The 8,520-nt window shown below is 40.4% G+C and overlaps 1 protein-coding gene across 1 annotated transcript in view; it reads right to left on the bottom strand.

The window, feature by feature from the left end:
• Positions 1-7,317, bottom strand: part of fbxl16 (F-box and leucine-rich repeat protein 16) — a 30,025-nt gene extending 22,708 nt beyond the window's left edge. Inside the window, exon 1 of the mRNA XM_061847233.1 lies at positions 6,793-7,317. The gene's annotated coding sequence lies outside the window, so the exon portion shown is untranslated. The remainder of the gene's footprint in view (positions 1-6,792) is intronic.
• Positions 7,318-8,520: the final 1,203 nt, after the last annotated feature.

Consider the following 8,520-nt stretch of genomic DNA (forward strand, 5'->3'; position numbering starts at 1 on the left):
TTTTCCATCTGACTTCCATGATTCATGCAGCCAAATTCAGCACCTCCACAATCAACATTTCTGTCCGGGTTATTCATTTAGTGCCAGGATCTCAATACTCATGAGTTCACTTCACATGAATGTCTTGGATGTTCTCATTTTGCATTCCTAAAACAGAAACATGGCTCATATACAGTATGTAAATTGGGAAAAGAAGAACATTGTGCTGTTAGTCAGTACTCACTGTTTAAAAGTCTCATGGCATCAACATTTTTTTGGCCTCTGTTCTTTGTTTCATCGTTCAAAATGCATATCTAACATGATTTAAATTTGACATCTATGCGGTTTGTCGATTGAATCCAAAAGGCAGTAAATGCCATAAACCTTGCAAAACATCCGGATCACATTTCTGTGTGTTTGTGACATAGTGCCTGATTATTCGAGCACCTGCCCAACTCATCTGAACAGCAACACTGCATGTCTAAACTTCAAACGGAAATTCCGGTGGTTTGGATTAACAATTTATCCAATAGTAATAGTGCATGTAATCTGTACTGTATCTTGAAAATGTGATGTTAATCCTCTCTCATTTAATGGTGTTTTGAGAAGATTTTTATTGACAATTATGACTTTTCAGAGGCGCTGCCATTTTGGCAAGTCACATGACCTACGTGCACGGAGGCGACGTATTACGTGCCGCACCAAACGCTCGATTACATGGGACACCATTATGAATTATGAAAACCATCTGATGAAGAAATACCAGTATCGTTTGATCGGGAAAACGAAAGAATACTTCAATACAGATTTGAACCTATGGCTGTAAATAATGTAAACAATATTCGGATTGTTGTTCGGACGGGAATGACGTTGAGTCTCATGAGCGAGCTCCGGAGGCATGGCACACTCACGATTGTCCCATCGTAATCGAGCCTTTGGTACGGCACGTAATAGATCACATCTGAGCATGTAGGTCATGTGATTCGCCAAAATGGCGGTGCCCCTGAAAATTCGTAATTGTTGATAAAAATCTTCTCAAAACACTATTAAACGAGAGAGGATTTCCATCACATTTTCAAGATACAGTACATATTACAAGCTCAATATTGATTCACATATAAGGCGCACCACATTATAAGGTGCACCGTTGGTTTTTGAGAAAATGAAAGGCTTTTAAGTGCGCCTTGTAGTGCGGAAAATACGGTAATCAATGGGCTATGGGAGGAAAACGGAGAACCCGTAGAAAACCCAAGCAGGCACGGGGAGAACATGCAAACTCCACACAGGCGGGGCCAGATTTGGATACAACTGTAAGGTGGGTGTGCCAACCAGTTGTCTACTATGCACATATTGAATACTAATGAGAAACATGGCCATCTCAATTACCAGGTGCAAAAGACCAACGAGAATAGCTTGAAAAAGCACAATTTGGGCATTTTCCAACCCAAATTATCTTGCAAACCCAGTTAAAAGATTTCAAAGTTAATGAAAAAAGAAAATTCTGCAAGGGACCTTTAATATTATGTACATCAAATGAACATAAAAGGTAACTACATCTTTTAGATCCCAGGAATTCCCCTTAGCTCCATAGTCAATTTCCTCAATATTATACAGTAGCACATTAACAGTGGGAAATGAATTAATTTCCCACTGTGAAACACAGCAATTCTAGAATGTCTATATTATATATCTTGGGATTCCTGCTGTGCTAGTGAGCTCGTTGGGCCATTCATGTATGTAAAGTGATAATGTAAAACGTGCAAAAAAAAGTGTGATGCACAGTAATGATCAGAGCCGAAGAATATGTGCTAAACTCGTGTAATTATACAAAGTCAATACAGTCACTCTCACCAACTCTCATAGCAGCCTCTCCTTGTGTAATCACATGAAAAATACAGTATTTCACTTCTGAAAGGACCCTTGATGCACTGGATTCGCAAAAAGTGAACACAGTAAGGAAAAGGAAAAGCTTCATGATCATTTTAAGAATAATTTTATGAATCCGAATCACTAACTTTAACAACATGGAATACAATTGTTTTATATTTTTCTATATATGTTGCAGTACATATTATTCCATAATATATAATATATCTGCATAGAAAAATGTCTAAAACATCTAAAAATAAGTTGATACTATCACTTAATTTCATACAGTATTCATTGATTCATGTATTCTATACCATTTGTCCTCATTAAGGTCACTGGTGACAAGAGGATACTGACCATGTTATGTTTGTTTTCCCAATTATTAACAATAATTTAACAAGGTAGTAATCTGATACATTTACTTATGCATCTATACACTTACCATAAATCTCTGCAAGCATTCACATTTTCAAATGATCATTTCTACAACATTGCTAGGGAATCACAATCCCCAGTTATCCAAGTCACTATGCGTGGTTTCTGCGCATCTGCGGACTCTGCAATTGAAGCTATAGCCCTGCGCTAACATATCTGCTGAAAGAAGCGTCTGATAGGCTATCCTGAGGAGCTGCACGGATTTTCACGACAGTGCCACAGTACTAAAATGGAGCCATCACTGATGTGGATGGCGACTTTGGCAGAATGAATAAGAGAGTTGATTCAACACAATATGGCAGATGAGATATAGACGGCCAGCGAGCCAACTAGCCAGCCAGCTAGAAGGGTGGCAGCTGACACAAATACTGTTGATATACGCTGTGGAAAGGTCCAAAACCAACCCTGGTTCTACTTTTGACATGTTATTGCGAGGGATCGTGGTTAACATAAGCCATTTTGAACTAAAAAAAAAAATCTACAGGGAGAAGCGGCAGTCAAAACCCTGTAGCCAAAATGTGCCACCAGACTCTTTCTTCTAGTTTCTAAATAATCTACTTGGATTTTTTTTTCTTTGTTGCACTATAACATTTTTATTTCAGAATAATACAATATGCAACCCCGTTTGATTCAGATTCGCAAGTAGTTCTTTACTGCGAACACGAATAATGAATGAGGACTTAGGGTGCAAGTCTGAGCCTTGGGTGGTGGTTTGATAAATTTTCCAAGTACTGTGTGTTGATGTTTCTTTTTGCTCGCTACACCACTAAAGTGGTGCATGCAAATCTTTCTTTGTTCTAACTGCAGGCCAAAAGATGAGCTGACCAATCAGTATTCTTTTAGACAATAGCTTTGGGTACATTAGGGTAAACAAAACTGCAAGCTTGTAAACAATGTTTGACCCCAAATAGAGTAATATGGATGCTTCCGTACCAGTAGTTTTCTCACATATGAAGGCTGTAGACTTCTCTCAATTGACAATAGAATGGAGCACGGGCTGCTTGTCAAACTAACCACCTATTCAGCTCTGCTAATGGGTCTTCCTGCGATGGATTAAAAGAATGGTTTGCAGGCTCACAAACGGAGTCCTACGTATTAAAGATAATTAGCATCACAACCACCAATACCTTAATAACGCCCTCTTCTTTATGCCTTTAACCATCTTATACAAATGTTTTTTATTGTGGCAAAGTGTAAAGCCTGAATCAGAAGTTTTGGAACTGGTACGCTCTCTATTAAGAAAGGCCTTGAAACAAGCTATCATTGCCAAAACAGGCCCACAGATGCATTATGGGAGCAGAGAGAGGCAGATTGCATGGGTCTGGAACTGTGTGTATTGTGGTGCTAGCAGAGCGCGGTGCATACTGCAAGAGGCAGATCAACATGGCTTACAAAGGCTTATCAATCTGTTTAATGCTGTCATGAATCATTCATGAAAAAACAAAGCCAGTGACTTCCTCACTGAACATATCAGTGGCATCAAAGTGATATGATGAAAGGTTGAAAAGATATTAGTCAGGATTTTACATTATGTTAGATAATAGAACACTATATGCGCCTGCGTATCAGACATTGACGTAATAGTCATCCATTATTTCGGTCCAGGGTGACCCGTAAATCTGACTAACTTTGGTACCAGAGATGGGCTAGACCCCGAACTGGTCGACAATCCCAGGGCACATACAGATAAACAAACATACACTTTAACATTCACACCTATGGACGATTCTAAATTATGGTCAAGCTACAGTCATATACTATTTACTTTTTCAACGTGTACAAATTATGATTTTGTTTTGATTGTGGCCTGATAGTTCAAACCTTGTTTTCAAATTTTACAGAAACACACCTGAAATCTCCAAAATGCATGTAAGAATATATATCAAGTTTATTGTTTATTAGACTTGTTGTCGATTAAAAAAAATTATCTTTTTTTTTTATATACAATGTGGGTGGAAGCCAACCACACCCATGCAAACACAAGGAGAACATTACCCAGAACCTCAGCTGTGAGGGTCTTAGAATCCGTAGAATACACTTCACCACTTCTCCCCGTTTCTTTTCTTCATCATCTTGACATCCTCTAATTTGGCTTTGGTGCTAAAAAAGATGACTTCCTGGTGTTGGACCAAATGCTGGCGCTGGACATAATGCCCATTGATTCAGCCTAAAGTGATACTGGCCATGAAGCAACACATGCTACTTATTAGCAGATTACTTTCAGGGTAGAAACTATTGGTTGGATAGCTAGCCCTATAAATTATATTTTTATGAAAATAGAACATACTATTAAAATAAAGTGTTTTACTGTGAACTAATATATACTATAAACTTTGTTTTATGAATATTGGATCTCTACTTAGTGTTGATAATTCACAGACAGCAACAAAAAATAGGATTCAGCTGGTAAAACTAGAACTGATTTTGTGTAAAATCAATTGCATGGAAAATACATAGAAGCTTGTTTAATGCATATGGATCCTGTAAATTTGCATTTTGGCTAGGCCTCTTGGACAACAGGAGGACACTGATTAGCCTGTTGCTAAACACTAAATTGTTTATGCCAACAAAGGCTGATCAGACTTTTTGACTGCAGCTAGCGTTTCATACAAAGTTACTTACTCCTGTTGACTAGTCATACAAGGTTTAATGGGGGATTTAGAAGGATAAGTGGATCTAATGCTGATAATGCCATTAAAGTGCATCCCTTGACAGGTTGCTGCTGTGAGTTCATTTAGATTTTTCCTTCCCTTGTAAACATACTGTGTACTTCCTGATTATTCATTAAATACAGTTTATTAAAACAAGCAAACAATGAACATGGTACTATATTGGAGTTGTTTTTGCGTACTACAATGAATTTCTCTCCCTCTGGTACATTGTAGCCTCCACACAGACGTTACTTGGTCAGGCCACTTCTTATGACAGGATACTGTTGCCACGGGCACATTTTCAAGACTGTGTCTATTTTGGATTAATAAAGTAAAATTATCATTGCATTAAAAAAAAAAAGGTTATCCAATCATTTTACAATAACCGGAATCAAAATTTAATTCAACATATATTTGTGGACAGAAGCTAAACAGACAATATGATGTGTTGTGCAAAATCTACATTATTTCCTCAATAATAGTGTTTTCAATTTAAAAGACATGATTGTTAACTGAACACTAACCGTTTCACCAACTGATGATGAACAAGTTCAATTTTTGTGTCGATAACATCAAAATTCAGATCTTAACAGGGGCCAAAACAGGGACACGGACCTTTCAAAATTGCCTTTTTCATGGTGTTTGATTAATACACAAATGTACAGCACCCAAAAAAAAAAGGTCGTTTTTGTTTCGTGCCTGTCCAGGTAATAAAATAGTGCAGTGGTGTTTAGCCATTGTGTTGTTGTGGAGGAAGCACACTAGTTTGTAGTTCATCATCACTGCTGGGTGTTTCCATCTATGATTCATTACTTTTCAATGTTGTTGTTGTTATGACCTTCATTTTATCCCATCAGCAGTTGCCACAGTTAGTCACTTGCATTATTTTTGGGGGACAGTTTTTATGGCAAATGACCTTACTGATAGTACCCATTCATTTGTTATCAAGGCTTGGGACTGCCATTGGCTGAGTATTGGAATACTAGCCAGGAATCAAACCCACACGTGCATGTTTCTGTATTTTGTGGAATGATTATCATTCATTTCACGGGAGGAAGACGGAAAATGTCCTGTAATTCTGGAATGATTAATTTATATACAATAATTAGAGGATGTTTGCTGTAGTCGTACCAGGCCGTTTTAACTCTAAACCAGTGGAATACAAAAAAAAAAAAAAAAAAAATTGGATTGAGTTCCTCCGTTGATGGCTATTTCTAAAATGTGTTGAATATATGACTTCAAGTAAGAAACACAAACTTGTTGTTCCCCCGCAAAGTTAAAACTCATTCACTGCCATAAACGCCTGTTGAATTCATATATCCATGTTAACATGGAGGTCTAGCAGTTATTAAAATTAATAGTGATGGTAAAGTAGGCTCAAATTGCAAAATGATGAACAGTTGAGTTAATGGGAACTCAAGGGCTATAGCTGGACATCGATCAGAATATATACACGCATTCAGATACTGGACAGTGACAACACAAATGTTGGATGGATGTGGCTGTTCACCCCGCTACCAAAATCACATTGCACAAAACGAGTACCAAAGCACATACGTCACTCGCAGACGCTGACGTCATGATGTTAGTTAATAATCCGCAGCTCGATGCGGCTGATTAACCCGGTCTCCCCGACACTGCCGAAGGATGCACACAAGAGGCTGGGCCACCCAGCACCGGGCGCCGACCCCCGAGACCCCTGCTCGCGTTCTGCTTCGCCTCGTGGGAGCGTTGGACCGCAGTGTGGAGCGTGGATGCTGCCGCTGCCTTAAGCGAGGGCACAGCTTCACACGCACACACGCCACGTACTGTACATCCATCCATATACATACACCATCGCCCCCACTTGCCCTCTTACCTCTCAGACGGATATGCGCTGCTCGGCTTTTAATCCATGATCCTCACGTTTTTCCCCTCCGATCGGGACGAAAACAAATAAAGATCTGGAGGCCGCCCTGCCCGCTATTTCCTATCGGGAGGCCAGCGATGCACCCACGGAGCCCATCGGCACCACGGGGGAGCAGCCGGGTCCAAAAGTGAGAAGCATTCACACGCAGGTGGACAAGCGACCTTCTATGAGCTCAAAGGTGGGCCGAGGTTCGCCTCCGTTGTGTTTTTCGATCGTCCTCCGGCACAACACAACAGCCCTCGCGTAATTTCTCACCCAAACACGCGCACGCGTGCACATGCACACGCGTACGCGCATTTAAAGGGATAGGTTGGGGCAGCTGTGCCCGTGCAGAGCCTCTCCCTCTCCTCCTTCTTATGTAACCCGAGCACAGACACGCGCGCTGCCTATTAAACACAGGTACGTGCACACCGTGTGGATGCAGACTGGGGTCATGCGTCTGACGTGGGCCCCTTTTCACTGAACTGACCTTTACATTCGTTCATGTCCCATGACTAGGCGAAAAAGCTCGCTTCTAGTAGCGTATTTCACTGAAAAATAAAAACAGAGATCCCTCCTTCGTTTTTCCATTGACCTTTTCACCATTCACTGTTGCGCATTTCTGGAAATTCAACTTTTTTTTTTTTTTTTTTAAACCATATGCCATGGAGTAAAGCACTTTGAAGTGACTATACAGTCGTTCATTGTAGTTCTCCCTGCACTGTGGGATTTTAGTTGACAGCAGAGATACTGTATTTTTTTCATGTAAATTACTGTAACACAAAAAAACTGGCACAAAAATACGCTTTATACATATATAAAACACATTGTATACACATTTGAAATTGCACATAAGCATGACTTATTGCAGACTTGTATGAGAAGTTTGACAACAAGCAGCAGTATTATGAAGCTGCATGTTTCCCAGCATGCATTGCATCATTCAATGTTGAACTCGGCAACAATGTGATTTTAGGGGCATAAAATACTTGTACGTCTTCTTCACCCCACATGCTACTACAAATAGTGGCTGAGTAAAAATGTATGAATCCAATAGAAACTACTCTCATCCCACTTTTGTATTTCTACACATCCATCCATCCATCCTTCCATCCATTTTCTTCACGAGGGTCGCGGGGAGTGACGGAGCCTATCCCAACTGTCAACGGGCAGGAGGCAGGGTACACCCTGAACTGGTTGCCAGCCAATTGCACGGCACATTGAGACAAACAGGCGCACTCACAATCACACCTCGGGGCAACTTAGAATGTCCAATTAATGTTGCATGTTTTTGGAATGTGGGAGGAAACTGGAGTGCCGGAGAAAACCCACACAGGCACGGGGAGAACATGCAAACTCCACACAGACGGGGCTTGGATTGAACCCAGGACCTCAGAACTGTGAGGCCAACGCTTCACCAGCTGATCCCACCGTACCGCCCCTTTCTACACATCCCCATAAGAAAATGTCTTTTGCAAACCCTATGATGGCGGTTTGGTTCTATGTCACCACTGGACAGTCCAAGAAATATCTTGTAACAACTCTTTACAACATTCAGGGCTAAATGTAGGATCGATCGGAGGTTTAGGGATACTGAGCTCCCTTCTAAATATTCCAAATATCCTGGTAAAAGGCAGGTATTTATACCACAATTTCGTATCACCAGGAGGAAGTGTATTGCTCTGTGCAGATAGAACA

This window comes from Syngnathoides biaculeatus, chromosome 16 (assembly GCF_019802595.1).
Source record: "Syngnathoides biaculeatus isolate LvHL_M chromosome 16, ASM1980259v1, whole genome shotgun sequence".
NCBI lineage: Eukaryota > Metazoa > Chordata > Actinopteri > Syngnathiformes > Syngnathidae > Syngnathoides > Syngnathoides biaculeatus.